The sequence below is a fragment of the Aquarana catesbeiana genome, linkage group LG05, assembly GCF_042186555.1.
Source record: "Aquarana catesbeiana isolate 2022-GZ linkage group LG05, ASM4218655v1, whole genome shotgun sequence".
NCBI lineage: Eukaryota > Metazoa > Chordata > Amphibia > Anura > Ranidae > Aquarana > Aquarana catesbeiana.
In genome coordinates this window covers 526,208,885-526,225,406 of record NC_133328.1, presented here as the reverse complement: position 1 = coordinate 526,225,406, position 16,522 = coordinate 526,208,885, and the positions used below count along the sequence as shown (strand labels likewise).

Sequence of the window (16,522 nt, the reverse complement as noted above, 5' to 3'; positions counted from 1 at the left end):
GTTTTTTTTCTTCAAAAATAGCCAAAAATGAAAAATGCCTGCCTCTAAACGCATTTTTTTGGGTTCCAAAAAAAGCCTCTAAACACAACTGCCTAGAAACTACTATAAACGAACCTGTGTACATGTACTGATAAGATAACATTGGATGAGTTCAGGAGCAGTTGAAAAAAAATGCCCCACTGCTCCTAAACATACATTTACCAGCAGCTGTATACAAGGCCTAAAAAGGTTGTGCAACAAAATAGGTTAACCGCTTGAGCTCTGGAAGGTTTTGTCCCCTTCATGACCAGAGCAAATGAAGTGCAAATAAAGGTTTTCCTAGCCGTATGCAATTCATTTGAATTACAACCATACAATACCATCTTCCCTGATGTGTAATCATCACGCCCACTAGCCCGCCCCTTTTCACTATAAAGGACATGTCTCCCAGTGACCAAGGTACGCTTCCTGAAGACGGTATTAACCAACGTACGTCAGAGCGGTACCTTACACCATATCCGGTTTTCCTGGTTGTTGCTATCGTTGGGTGGAACGCACGCCGACCACGGAGGTAGGTTACGGCATCCATGCACAGCCTTAACACCGACAAGCTAGCAGCCCCAGTTTCGGGTAGGCACCAGCAAATGTAAGCGGTCATTTGGCTATGTTTCATGCTTTTAATAAACTGTATTACGCTATGGACAATTCTATTGTGTTTTATATATCCCATGTCTAACAATCTGAGCTGGCACAATGCTGCACAAGCATTCTACGACTTCCTTTTTAATTAAAGAAGTCATTTGCATCTGGTAGGCAGATTTTATACTCAGCACTGTGGGGTGTCGTTTTTTTATCTTGGTGAAGGAATTCCCACTATCTACATAGAAGATCACTCTGTCTACAATAGAATAGTTTTTTTCTCAATTGGGACTTTATATTACACAAAAACAAAGAATAAGTGAAAAAAAATTATATATATATTTATTTCAGGTACTTATATAGCGCCGTCAATTTACGCAGCGCTTTACATATACATTGTACATTCACATCAGTCCCTACCCTCAAGGAGCTTACAATCTACGGTCCCTAACTCACATTCATACATACTAGGGACAATTTAGACAGGATCCAATTAACCTACCAGCATGTCTTTGGAGTGTGGGAGGAAACCGGAGTACCCGGAGGAAACCCACGCAGGCACAGGGAGAACATGCAAACTCCAGGCAGGTAGAGTCGTGGGTGGGATTCGAACCAGCGACCCTTCTTACTGCTAGGCGAAAGTGCTATCCACTGCACCACCCATTATATATATATATATATATATATATTTTTTTTTTTTTTTTTTTTATTAGAGGTCGACCGATATGGGTTTTTCTCTGGCCGATGCCAAAGCGGATATTTAGAAATCGCGATGGCCGATATATGATGCCGATTTTTTTTTTTCCCCCTTCATCTCATAAAATCTAACAATTAGACCCCTTTCACACTGGGGTGTTTTTCAGGCGCTTTTGGGCTACAAACAGCGCCTGTAAAACGGCTCCCCTGCAGTCTGTATGAAAGCCCGAGTGCTTTCACACTGAGGTGATGCGCTGGCAGGATGTTAAAAAAAAGTCCTGCAAGCAGCATCTTTGGAGCGGTGTATACCGCTGCTCCACCACTCCTGCCCATTGAAATGAATGCGCACCGCTGCCGAAGTGCCTGCAAAGCATTTCGGCAGCAGCGCTTCAGGGGCGCATTTAACCCCTTCTTCGGCCGCTAGCTGGGTTATAAGCGCTCGCTAGCAGCCGAATAGCGCCACTAAAATTATGGTAAAGCGCCGCTAAAATTAACAGCGTTTTACAGTCAACGCATGCCCGCTCCAGTGTGGAAGCAGCCTTAAGTAATAAGTGATACAGAAAATGTTTTATATTTAAACATTTATTAAACAAAACAAACCTCCAATCAGTTCACTTGTATGTAGAATTTAGATTAAAAAAAAATAACTATATCTTAAATATTAAATACACAAAAACAGGTAATCAAAACTTTTGGACGAAAAAAAAATGGGCTAACTTTACTGCTTTTTTTTTTTTTTTTTTTTTTTTTTTTTAATTTCATTAGTGTATTTTTAAAAAAAAAAATGCGTTTGAAAGACCGCTGCGCAAATACCGTGTGACATAAAATATTGCAACAACCGCTATTTTATTCCCTAGGGTCTCTGCTAAAATATATATATATATATATATATAATGTTTGGGAGTTCTAAGTGATTTTATAGCAGAAAATACAGGATTGTTACCTGTAAGCAACAAGTGTCAGAAAAGATTTAGTCTTTAAATGGTTAACCTGAAAACTTCTCCACGGAGTTCAGTCTATTGATAAAAGAACCTGAAAGAGATACAATGTATCTTCTTATCAGACTTGGCAGGCTGCCCAGAGGAGGAGAGAAGAAAACTTCAGACAACTTGTAATTGACTTCAATTACAGAAGTCATTTGCAAGTCCTGCTGAATCGGCTTTTTTTATCAGCACAATCGGCCGATGCCGATTAAGTAAAAAAAGCCAAATATCGGTCGACCTCTAAAATTATATATATATATATATATATATATATATATATATATATATATATATATATATATATATATATATATATATATATACACACACACACATACACACATATACACTACCGTTCAAAAGTTTGGGGTCACATTGAAATGTCCTTATTTTTGAAGGAAAAGCACTGTACTTTTAAATGAAGCTAACTTTAAACTAGTCCTAACTTTAAACAAATATACTCTATACATTGCTAATGTGGTAAATGACTATTCTAACTGCAAATGTCTAGTTTTTGGTGCAATATCTACATAGGTGTATAGAGGCCCATTTCCAGCAACTATCACTCCAGTGTTCTAAAGGTACAATGTGTTTGCTCATTGGCTCAGAAGGCTAATTGATGATTAGCAAACCCTTGTGCAATCATGTTCACACATCTAAAAACAGTCTAGCTCCTTCCAGAAGCTACAAAACTGACCTTCCTGTAAGCAGATTGAGTTTCTGGAGCATCACATTTGTGGGGTCAATTAAACGCTCAAAATGGCCAGAAAAAGAGAACTTTCATCTGAAACTCGACAGTCTATTCTTGTTCTTAGAAATGAAGGCTATTCCATGCGAAAAATTGCAAAGAAATTGAAGATTTCCTACAACGGTGTGTACTACTCCCTTCAGAGGACAGCACAAACAGGCTCTAACCAGAGTAGAAAAAGAAGTGGGAGGCCGCGTTGCACAACTAAGCAAGAAGATAAGCACATTAGAGACTCTAGTTTGAGAAACAGACGCCTCACAGGTCCCCAACTGGCATCTTCATTAAATAGTACCCGCAAAACACCAGTGTCAACATCTACAGTGAAGAGGCGGCTGCGGGATTTTGGGCTTCAGGGCAGAGTGGCAAAGAAAAAGCCATATCTGAGACTGGCCAATAAAAGAAAAAGATTAAGATGGGCAAAAGAACACAGACATTGGACAGAGGAAGACTGGAAAAAAGTGTTGTGGACGGATGAATCCAAGTTTGAGGTGTTTGGATCACAAAGAAGAACGTTTGTGAGACGCAGAACAAATGAAAAGATGCTGGAAGAATGCATGACGCCATCTGTTAAGCATGGTGGAGGTAATGTGATGGTCTGGGGTTGCTTTGGTGCTGGTAAGGTGGGAGCTTTGTACAGGGTAAAAGGGATTCTGAATAAGGAAGGCTATCACTCCATTTTGCAACGCCATGCCATACCCAGTGGACAGCGCTTGATTGGAGCCAATTTCATCCTACAACAGGACAATGACCCTAAACACACCTCCAAATTGTGCAAGAACTATTTACAGCAGAAGCAGGCAGCTGGTATTCTATCGGTAATGGAGTGGCCAGCACAGTCACCAGATCTGAACCCCATTGAGCTGTTGTGGGAGCAGCTTGACCGTATGGTACGCCAGAAGTGCCCATCCAACCAATCCAACTTGTGGGAGCTGCTTCTAGAAGCGTGGGGTGCAATTTCTCCAGCTTACCTCAATAAATTAACAGCTAGAATGCCAAAGGTGTGCAATGCTGTAATTGCTGCAAAAGGAGGATTCTTTGATGAAAGCAAAGTTTGATGTAAAAACAATGTTATTTCAAATACAAATCATTATTTCTAACCTTGTCAATGTCTTGACTCTATTTTCTATTCATTTCACAACGTATGGTGGTGAATAAGTGTGACTTTTCATGGAAAACACAAAATTGTTTGGGTGACCCCAAACTTTTGAACGGTAGTGTATATATATATATAAATATAAAAATGTTTGTAATCTATTACGTTTCGACGACTTTTGGTATTTATACTTATAGCTTTTTAAGTACGGCAATTGTATAATTAGTCTATCACAATATTGTTATCACCACCAGCTAATTTACTAGCGCCCTCTACAGACGGTCCCCTAGTTACAAACATCCGACTTACAAACGACTCCTACTTACAAATGGAGGGAGACAACAGGAAGGGAGATTCACTCCTGTAAGAGTTATTATGGGAAAAAGATACCTCCATTGATGCTTTATCATCAATCCTTGTTTCCACAATAACCCAAAATGTTCAAAATCCAATTGTCATTGGGACAGAAAGTAAGGTGAAATCTTCTGAAGAGGTGCACAGACCGCAAAACAAACATTACAGGGGTGATAACCCTTCCCTATGCTATCCAAGAACCTTAAAACATTTTTTTTGGCTGGAGCTACACTTAAAAAATGTACCTCTTCTGACTTACAAACAGATTCAACTTACCGTATATACTCGAGTATAAGTCATTTCGAGTATAAGTCGAGGCCCTAATTTACCACAAAAAAATGGGAAAAAAACTTAGTGACCCGAGTATAAGACGAGGGTGAGAAATGCACAGCTACTGTAAGTGGAAAAGAGGGTCAACAATGCCCATTTGCAGCCTCACTGTGCCCATTTGCAGCCATAGGTCCCCCGAACTTCAAACTCGGTAGTTAAGGGTTACTAGATGCCCCCTAGCTGCAGCCAAAATTTGGGGTCTCTGAACCCAAAGGGTCCCAAAATGACATTGCTGCAGATGGACACAGTTGACCGAATTTGGGACCCCGTATCTTGGGGCCACTTAGTGTTAGGAACCCCAAATTTGGTATGCAATCCCAGTGGAACTAGCACCATAAAATATCCAAAGCTGGGGTTTCTAGCACCAGGTGTCCCCGAGATACAGGGCCCCAAAAATCGGTTCAGAAAATGTCATGCACTTTTCTGCAGCAGAGAATGACATTTTCCGAACCGATTTTGGGGCCCCGTATCTCGGGGCCACTTAGCGCTAGGAACCCCAGCTTTGGATATGTTGTGGTACCAGTACCACTGGGTTTACACACCAAATTTGGGGTTCCTAGCACAAAGTGGCCCTGAGATACAGAGCCCCAAATTCGGTTCGGAAAATGAAATTTTTTGCTGCAGAAAAGTGTTTGACTCAAGTATAAGTCGAGGTGGGCACTTTCAGCACAAAAAAATGTGCTGAAAAACTCGACTTATACTCGAGTATATACGGTAAGAACAAACCTACAGACCTGATCTTGTTTGTAACCCGGGGACCCCCTGTATCTAATATCACTTGCATTTGACCACTTTGCTAAAATCAGGGGAGCAGCTTAAATTTTACCGTTTAGTTTTTTTTCTCTACTATATTTTTTTGGCGCAGAGTCTATTTAATCACTACACATCAGAGCATTTGTTTGCTAAATCATTTTTGTCTATGCCATTTTTACTTGTTTTATTTTTTTAAATATTCTGTTGTTCGCTGTTCAACATTACATAACTGCTATAGAGACGCTTCAGACTGAACAGTTCTGTTTTTATCAAATCTCCCACTTTTTGCATTCTTTTTGGCCCTAAACACCTGATCCTCCCTCCTTGATGGCATACGAACAGTGGTGTACTCAGGACCAGGGTTCGCTGGGAGGTTTATCTGCAATATATAGGCTGTTGCCTGCCTCTCCCAAAAACGTATCATATATGTTGGCATGGGAGAGGGATCTTAGTCTGGATCTTGAGCTGGACTCTTTGGTATTTTCGATTTTAAGCCTCCTTGAAGCCATCCTCAGCCAGCCCTGACAAGATGGTATTTGGTCCCATCTTGCCTTGCTAAAATGCACCCAAATGCCTCTTCAAATTGCTTCTGAGAATGCTCTTTACAGGGCTATATGCTTCACATATGGTGGCAGTGCCCAAGGATTAGGGAATTTTGGAACAAGGTCTTTTCCATGCTCGTCATGTGACTGCTCTACCCTTATTGCAACTGCCTCAAATAGCATTGCTAAGGGAATTACCACCAGGAACACCCTGCTCTTCTCAGTGGCCAGTGTTCTTTATCCTTTTTAGCTGCTAACATCATGATACGACCCACACTCTTATTGCAAAGGGTGAAGCATATTGGATTATGCTCCATGAGAAAATTGCAAGCATTATCAATGATAAACAGCATCAATTTGTGCAAATCTGGAGATGTGGGCTGTTCCTATGAATGTATCCATTACATCTTCCCAGCCAACGATTTCAACTCACAATTGAGGGCCTAGGGCAGTGATGGCGAACCTTGGCACCCCAGATGTTTTGGAACTACATTTCCCATGATGCTCAACTACACTGCAGTGTGCATGAGCATCATGGGAAATGTAGTTCCAAAACATCTGGGGTGCCAAGGTTCGCCATCACTGGCCTAGGGCTTCTTTTCCTTCCGGCTTCTTTCCTTTATATCTTACTTGTATGATTTATGGCGATACTGATTGCTGGGCACCTGAGGATTTTTTTTTTTTCGTGTGCATTTTATGCTGTTTTGGGGTACTAACCCTGTATATAACAAAGCTCTGAAGTCTTGGTATGGTGTACCTCTGTGTTTGAGACCCATGGCACTACAGAGCTATATCATTTTAGCGCATTGTATCTTGTATTATTTTGTGGAATGTATAACCTCCTGTCTGTATGTCATGGGACCAAAGGTTTTCATTGGTATTTAGCTGTACCCAATGTCTTCTGTATATTCAACACAAGATGTATGCAGCCATGCAACAATGTACCCAAATAAAAATTGATGTCTTTTTTTCCCCCCACAAATAGAGCTTTCTTTTGGTGGTATTTGATCACCTCTGTGTTTTTTATTTTTTGCGCTATAAACAAAAACGACTGACAATTTTGAAAACAAAGTTTTACTTTCTGCTACAAAACATCCAAAAAAAATAATCTAAATTTCTGAATAAAAATGTAGGCCAATATGTATTCTGCTACATGTTTTTGGTAAAAAAAAAAAAAAAAAAAATCCCAATAAGCCTATATTGATTGGTTTGCGCACAGGTTATATAGTCTACAAATTACGGGAAATTTTAATCGTATTGCGGTCTGTGCTCCCAATAGGGAGGATTCACCTTATTTGTCCTGGTGACCATTGTCACCCAAAGTGAAAGAAAAATCCTAAACTTTGGGTTGTCACCAGAACAGGAATAGAGGAAAATCCTCCAATGGGAACACCAGTAATGGTAACCCTGGAGACAAAAAAAAAAAAAAACAGGGATTTCCTCTCACTTCCTGTTTTGGCTAGGAGACAGGAAGTGAAATAGGAAACAGGGGGCAAAAGTAAAGCTGACAGGGTTAGAACCCTCCTTTATTCCATGGTTGCACTCTAAGCCAGAATAGAATGGTGTCCGTGTGTGACAGGTTCTCTTTGAAGTGAATCAGCCAACATTCCCAATGGATCACACAGGAATGTCCGCCTGTGGATTGCAGTAGCGGAGTCCCCTCTATAGAAGGCCGCTGACTGGGAGCTCAGCACAGAACACATAGAGCTCATAGACACACTCTTACCTCTTCTCTCCATACCTGACCTTCAATGCCGCTCTCCTCACCGACAGCTGTGACCAGTCAGCACAACTCTTCCCCGCCGCACTCCACCCCCTCAGCACCCGTCACTGCCTACCAGAATCCTGCCAACTCCCCGCCTTGCCGGTAACACTCACCTCCGCTTCTAACACCAGCCCTGACGGCGGCAAATTCTCCCAACGTCACCGGCAGTGCGCCATGCTGCCAATAGAGTGGGTGGGCAGGGCCTGGAACAGACGCTGCCTGTGCGTGCTACATGAAGCGGCCATCTTTGATTCTGGAATCAGGCCCACAATACTACCCTGTCAATCTGGCCAGGTCTAAAAAAAATGAACGCATAGCTTGTTAAAGATCATTTCTGTCTCTGTCGCTTTAACTGACAATTGCGCGGCCGTGCGATGTCACACCAAAACAAAATTGACGTCCTTTTTTTTCCCCACAAATAGAGCTTTCTTTTGGTGGTATTTGATCACCTCTGCGGTTTTTATTTTTTGTGCTATAAACAAAAAAAGAGCGACAATTTTGAAAAAAAAGCAATATTTTTTTTACTTTTTGCTATAATAAATATCCCCCAATAATATATAAAAAAAATTCTTTCTCAGTTTAGGCCGATATATATTCTTCTACGTATTTTTGGTAAAAAAAATTTGCAATAAGCATATATTGATTGGTTTGCGCATTTTAATGACTGCGACATTATGGCGGACACTTTTGACACTATTTTGGGACCATTGTCACTTATACAGCGATCAGTGCTATAAAAATGCACTGATTACTGTGTAAATGACACTGGCAGGGAAGGGGTTAAACACTAGGGGGCGATGAAGGGGTTAAGTGCATCCTAGGGAGTGATTCTAACTGTGGGGGGGATGGGCTACCACTGACATGACAGCGATCACTGCTCCCGATGACAGGGAGCGATGATCTCTGTCATATCACTAGGCAGAACAGGGAAATGCCTTGTTTACATAGGAATCTCTCCGTTCTGCGGCTCCGTGACACGATCGCAGGGCACCGGCAGACATCAAGTCCGCGGGCACGGTCACGCTGTATGCAGCGGGCGCACACAGCCGCTAGCCCCGCCAATTAAAGGGACGTACAGGTATGCCCATTTGCCCACCACTGCCATTGTGCCGACGTATATCGGCGTGCAGCGGTATGCAAGTGGTGAATATTGAAGGCCTTGTCTTATTATCGTTGTTTTTTATTTTTTTATATATAGGAAAGCTAGTTTTTTTTTCGTTAATGAGAATTTAGATCCTTTCACACAAGCGTCATCTGCTCAGTCACGTATTTGCTGGGAAAAAAAGCAGATTCAGTTGATATCGTGTTTTCTGTCAGTCTTCAGTTCACGCCAGTTTACATCAGTTACATCTGTTGTTGTAGAAACACAGGTGAAAAAAATATAAATAAAAAGTGTTTCTTCGGCTTTGTTTACACCTGAGTGATTGAGATCGCAGACGGAGCGAGTTTGCAATGACATTATTTGTTAATGGTGCTGTGCGATTTTGCGGCAATTGTTGAGCGACAAGATGCACTACAATCGCAGCAAAAACTGCAACGGCAACTTCCTGGCTCTGCGCCAAGATTTGGTACATGAGCTTCTTTGGAGCGGAGGGAGGCCCATTCAAATTCACTACAAAGACGTTCCACTAAAAAACAAAAGCTAAAAAAGAAAAGTGCTGCAGCAGCTGTCGCTGCGCTATGCTCTGGTGTGAATGGAGCCTATGGCTGGCCATACACGGAGCAAATTGGTTGCCGGAAAGAAATTTGCTCAATTCCCCCATCAACACAGACATCATTGATGCGGGAATCCCTCCTGCCAGGCCATTGTCTTCTCCCAGCAAGTGGGGGAAGCCGTCCCCACTGGGAGAAGACAGTGATTACTGCTAGCGGCTATAGCAGCCGCTACTGATAATCGCCAGAGAATCCAGCAGGATGGTTGTACTCAAGTTGATCGCTCGATCAACTTGGTATATTCAGCCTGGCCATTAAATGTTCAAATCTCAGCTGGTACCTGCTGAAGCGACTGAGATTCGAAAACCATCTATGGCCGGCCTTACCTAAGCCTATGTTCACATTGGGCTGATTTGGCATGCGATTTGACATGTAAAAATCGCATTCCAAATCAGCGGCTATTGCCGGCAATGGCACAGTCCGAATTGGTGCCGTGCTGACTTTGCGCCTCTGCATAGTTTTCCAAAAGTAGTTCCTGTACTACTTTTGGTGACTTCAGGGGTGATTTGTATAGACGTCTGTGCATGAACCCGCACAGATGTCTCTGAAATCACCCCTAAAGTTGGACTGCATTGCCGGTTTGAAATTTCAGCTGAATTCACACAATTTCAAACTAGCATCAGTGTGAACCTGGGCTAAGGGGCGGTTCACACTGGCATTTCCGTCTGGCAGCACTAGGGCTGTTAGTTCAAATGCCAAAAAACAGCACTACCTACCTGGAGTTTGTATGTTCTCCCTGTGTCTGTGTGGGTTTCCTCTGGGTACTCCGATTTCCTCCCACACTCTAAAGACATGCTGGGAGGTTAATTGGATCCTGTTTAAATTGACCCTAGTATGTGTATAGCCTCATACACACGATAGGACTTTGTACAAACTTTCCCTTGGATTTTTGTACAAAGGGTGTTGGCCATAAGTTTGTATTGCATACGCACGGCAGAAATTTTCAGCCAACTTTCACCAAATCACATGGTTTTTCAGCTCTTTACCACCACCCTTTGGTCAACCTCTGTATTGTTGTCTGATATTGTGTCAATCTCGCCGCTTTTATCGGCGAGATTGACACCTTGCGAGCCGGGTTGACACTGGTGCGGGGATCCGACTTTGATCCCCGCCAATGCTAGGCACTGTGTTTGGTATGAATCTTGAGGGGGAACGCCACACCAAATTTTAAATAAAAAACCGGCATGGGTTCCCCTCCAGGAGCATACCAGGCCCTTAGGTCTGGTGTGGATTTTAAGGGGAACCCCTACGCCGAAAAAACGGCTTGGGGTCCCCCCAAAATCCATACCAGACCCTTATCTGAGCATGCAGCCAGGCCGGTCAGGAAAGGGGGTGGGGACGAGCGAGCGCCCCCCCCTCCTGAGCCGTACCATGCCGCATGCCCTCAACATGGGGTGGTGGGTGCTTTTGGGGGAGGGGGAGCCTGGCGCCCTCCCACCCCAAAGCACCTTGTCCCCATGTTGATGAGGACAAGGGCCTCTTCCCAACAACCCTGGCTGTTGGTTGTCGGGGTCTGCGGGCGAGGGGCTTATTGGATTTAATAAGGGGGCCCCCAGATCCCGATCCCCCCACCCTATGTGAATGAGTATGGGGTACATCGTACCCCTACCCATTCACCTAGGGAAAAAAGTGTCAATAAAAAAAACACACTACACAGGCTTTTAAAGTAATTTATTAGGCAGCTCCGGGGTCTTCTTCCGACTTCAGGGTCTTCTTCCAACTTCGGGGGTCTCTCCGGCGTCTTCTCCCGGTGTCCGGTTCTTCTCCGCTCTCTCCGACGTCTTCTCCCGGTGTCCGCTTCTTCTCCGCTCTCTCCAGCCTCTTCTCCCGGTGTCCGGGTCATCTGCTATTTTCTGACGCTCTTTTGCTAGCGGTGGCCTGGACTTCTGCATCGTCTTCTTCCCTCTTCTCTTCTTCCGATGTTGACATGACGCCGTCTCCCGCTGTAATGCTGTGTGAAGGCTCCGCAGTGACTTATATAGGCGGTGACCCCCCCCCTTATAACATCACAGTCCCTGGGCATGCTGGGACTGTGACGTCATAAGGGGGTGTGGTCAACATCACCCGGTGGCCAAGAGGGTTATGGCAGTGCTGGAAAATAATGGTGGCCACACAAAATATTGACACTTTGGGCCCAATTTGGACATTTTCACTCACTTTTGTTGCCAGCAGTTTGGACATTAATGGCTGTGTGTTGAGTTATTTTGAGGGGACAGCAAATTTACACTGTTATACAAGCTGTACACTCACTACTTTACATTGTAGAAAAGTGTCATTTCTTCAGTGTTGCCACATGAAAAGATATAATAAAATATGTACAAAATGTAGGGGTGTACTCACTTTTGTGAGATACTGTGTGTGTGTGTGTGTATATATATATATATATATATATATATATATATATATATATATTGTTTGGGGGTTCAGTGGTTTTGCACAGAGCAGCGCCGATCCTCTTCTTCTGGGGTCCCCTGCAGGCGCTCCTCCTCTTCGACAAGTGCCCCCATAGAAAGCCGCTTTCCATGGGGTCACCTGTGCATGCTTGCTCCCGAGCCACCCTGTCTGCATGCCCGTCCCTGCCCCCCCACCTACTCGGCACAGCATTAAATTGACAGCTGCTATCAATCTGCCCAGGGAGGAGGGAGACAGCGGCGAGACACGCTGCTCTCATGCACATCAATGAATGGAATCGGTCTCAGGTAAGTATAAGGGGGGACTGGGGTAAATATTGCACCACAGAAGGTTTTTCACCTTAATGCATAGAATGCATTAAGGTGAAGAACCTTAAGGATTTAGAAACAATTTGAAGTGGTTAAATAATTTTAGAAAATGGTCCCTCTGAAGGTTAATATCATAATGTTTGCACTGCATACTAGTACATTATGAGAGACTTACCTGTAAAGTGGATCCTTCCAGCGATGCACTGTAATTGCTGGCAGGGCTTGCACCTTCACCTGGTGAGGGATGGGAGGGATAAAATTTAAAAAATTGTTCCAGTGGGTTTAATTCCACTTTAACCACTTGCCGCCCGACCGCAATGTACTGGCCACTGTAGGCAAAGCGACGTTCTTGTATGTTGCTGCCTATTCCTGGGTTTAGGGTGCGCAAATGCGGGAGCCTGTCAGTAAGTCCCGGCCAATGATTCATGGCTGGGACCTGCTGATCTGCTGTGTGCTCTGGTAAACAACACAGAGCTCTGTACAGAGGAAGCAAACTGTCAGAAGCAGGGATGAGAAACTGAGAGATCTTTGGTAAAAAGCAGCACACTTTACACACATTACACATAATTAGGCACACATTTACCCTTTTGATAGATATTAGTCAGTGTCATTAGTACAGTGACAGTGTCTAGCATTAACACTGATCACTGTATTATTGTCACTGGTGATGCCAGTGGCAGTTATTCAGTCCCCCCCCCCCCCCCCGCGTCAGTTAGCGTCAGATTTCCCGCTGCACTATTGCTGTCCTATTATAAGCCTCTGATTGCCGCCATTAATCGATTTATCTATTTATTCTCTCTTGAAGAGAGGAGATTAAGAAGGGATATGATCAACATGTATAAATACTTACAGTTGCAATAAAAAGTATGTGAAGTATGTGTTTAAAGTTGAACTGGATGGACTTTTTTCAACCTGACTAACTATGTAACTATGTAACTATGTGAACCCTTTTGGAATGATATGGATTTCTGCACAAATTGGTCATAAAATGCGATCTGATCTTCATCTAAGTCACAACAATAGACAATCACAGTCTGCTTAAACTAATAACACACAAAGAATTAAATGTTACCATGTTTTTATTGAACACACCATGTAAACATTCACAGTGCAGGTGGAAAAAGTATGTGAACCCCTAGACTAATGAGATCTCCAAGAGCTAATTGGAGTGAAGTGTCAGCCAACTGGAGTCCAATCAATGAGATGAGATTGGAGGTGTTGGTTACAGCTGCCCTGCCCTATAAAAAACACACACCAGTTCTGGGTTTGCTTTTCACAAAAACCATTGCCTGATGTGAATGATGCCTCGCACAAAAGAGCTCTCAGAAGACCTACGATTAAGAATTTTTGACTTGCATAAAGCTGGAAAGGGTTATAAAAGTATCTCCAAAAGCCTTGCTGTTCATCAGTCCACGGTAAGACAAATTGTCTATAAATGGAGAAAGTTCAGCACTGCTGCTACTCTCCCTAGGAGTGGGAGTCCTGTAAAGATGACTGCAAGAGCACAGCGCAGACTGCTCAATGAGGTGAAGAAGAATCCTAGAGTGTCAGCTAAAGACTTACAAAAGTCTCTGGCATATGCTAACATCCCTGTTAGCGAATCTACGATACGTAAAACACTAAACAAGAATGGATTTCATGGGAGGATACCACAGAGGAAGCCACTGCTGTCCAAAAAAACATTGCTGCACGTTTACAGTTTGCACAAGAGCACCTGGATGTTCCACAGCAGTACTGGCAAAATATTCTGTGGACAGATGAAACCAAAGTTGAGTTGTTTGAAAGAACACTCAACACTATGTGTGGAGAAAAAGAGGCACAGCACACCAACATCAAAACCTTATCCCAACTGTGAAGTATCGTGGTGGGGGCATCATGGTTTGGGGCTGCTTTGCTGCGTCAGGGCCTGGACAGTTTGCTATCATCGAAGGAAAAATGAATTCCCAAGTTTATCAAGACATTTTGCAGGAGAACTTAAGGCCATCTGTCCACCAGCTGAAGCTCAACAGAAGATCGGTGTTGCGAAAGGACAACGACCCAAAGCATAGAAGTAAATCAACAACAGAATGGCTTAAACAAAAGAAAATACGCCTTCTGGAGTGGCCCAGTCAGAGTCCTGACCTTAATCCGATTGAGATGCTGTGGCATGACCTCAAGAAAGCGATTCACACCAGACATCCCAAGAATATTGCTGAACTGAAACAGTTCTGTAAAGAGGAATGGCCAAGAATTACTCCTGACCGTTGTGCACGTCTGATCTGCAACTACAGGAAACGTTTGGTTGAAGTTATTGCTGCCAAAGGAGGTTCAACCAGTTATTAAATCCAAGGGTTCACATACTTTTTCCACCTGCACTATGAATGTTTACATGGTGTGTTCAATAAAAACATGGTAACATTTAATTCTTTGTGTGTTATTAGTTTAAACAGACTGTGATTGTCTATTGTTGTGACTTAGATGAAGATCAGATCACATTTTATGACCAATTTGTGCAGAAATCCATATCATTCCAAAAGGGTTCACATACTTTTTATTGCAACTGTAAGTGGTCCATATAGTGAACTTGGAGTTGAGTTATTCACTTTAAGGTCATCACAGAGGACAAGGGGACACTCTTTACGTCTAGAGGAAAAAAGATTTAATCTCCAAATACGGAAAGGTTTCTTCACAGTAAGAGCTGTGAAAATGTGGAATAGACTCCCTCCAGAGGTGGTTCTGCCCAGTTCAGTAGATTGCTTTAAAAAAGGTTTGGATTCTTTCCTAAATGTACATAATATAACTCTTACTCTGAATGGTCTAAGGTTATAAGTGGTGTACCCTGAGATTCAGTGTTGGGACCCTTACTTTTTAACCGCTTCCCGACCAACCCACGCAGTTATACTGCGGCAGGTTGGCTCCCCTGCGCAAGCCACCGTAGCTATACGTCAACTTGAGGAGGTGGGATAGCAGGCGGGCGCACACAGCGGGGGTGCCGGTGCTCGTGGCCAACGGTCGCGATGACCACCGGCCACAAGCGATCATAAGCAGGAGAGACATAACAGGGATGTGTGTGTGTAAACACACACACGTCCCTGTTCTGTTCTGACAAGAGTGACAGATTGTGTGTTCCTATTAGCTAGGAACCACGATCCATCACTTCCTCCAGTCAGTCCCCTCCCCCTTCAGTTAGAATCACCTCCCAGGGAACACAGTTAACCCCTTCACTGCCAGTGACATTTTTACAGTAATCAATGCAATTTTATAGCACTGATCGCTGTATTAATGCTAATGGTCCCAAAAATGTGTCAAAATTGTCTGATGTGTCCGCCATAATGTCGCAGTCACGATAAAAATTGCAGATCACCGCCATTACTAGTAAAAAAAATAAAATAATAATAAAAACGCTATAAATCTATCCCCTATTTTGTAGACGCTATAACTTTTGCACAAATCAATAAATATATGCTTATTGCAATTTTTTTACCAAAAATATGTAGAATACATATCGGCCTAAACTGAGGAAAAAAATATTTTTTTTATATATTTTTGGGGGATATTTATTATAGCAAAAAGTAAAAAATAATGCTCTTTTTTCAAAATTGTCTCTCTTTTTTTGTTTATAGTGCAAAAAAGAAAAAACGCAGAGGCGATCAAATACCACCAAAAGAAAGCTCTATTTGTGGGAAAAAGGACGTCAATGTTGTTTGGGTACAGCGTCACATGACCGTGCAATTGTCAGTTAAAGCGACGCAGTGCCGAATCCCAAAAAGTGCTCTGGTCAGGAAGGGGGTAAATTCTTCCGGGGCTGAAGTGGTTAATATCTTTATAAATGATATAGGGTCTGAGATTAAAAGTACCATTTCTTTGCAGATGACACCAAGCTATGCAGTGGAATAACGTCCTTACAGGATGTCTCCAATTTACAAGCTGACCTCAATGCACTGTTATGCACTTGGAGGCTAAGAATATTTATGCATCATACATACTAGGGGGAGTACAACTGGGGGACTCAATGGTGGAAAAGGATCTGGGGGTTTTGGTAGCACATAAGCTCAATAATAGCATGCAATGCCAAGCTGCAGTTTCCAAAGCGAGCAAAGTTCTTTCTGAGAGAGAGAGAGAGATGTCATTTTGGCCCTCAACAAATCATTAGTAAGACCTCATCTGAAATATGCAGTTCAGTTTTGGGCACCAGTTCTCAAAAAGGATAATCGGGGAACTGGAGAAA

General features: G+C 42.9%; 1 protein-coding gene across 3 annotated transcripts in view; it reads right to left on the bottom strand.

Moving 5' to 3' along the window:
- MTFR1 (mitochondrial fission regulator 1) overlaps positions 1 to 8,103 on the bottom strand; it is a 112,500-nt gene extending 104,397 nt beyond the window's left edge. For 2 of the 3 annotated variants that reach the window (XM_073631710.1, XM_073631712.1), the window contains exon 1: positions 7,996 to 8,103. The gene's annotated coding sequence lies outside the window, so the exon portion shown is untranslated. The other variant, XM_073631711.1, reaches the window with a different exon arrangement.
- Positions 8,104 to 16,522: the final 8,419 nt, after the last annotated feature.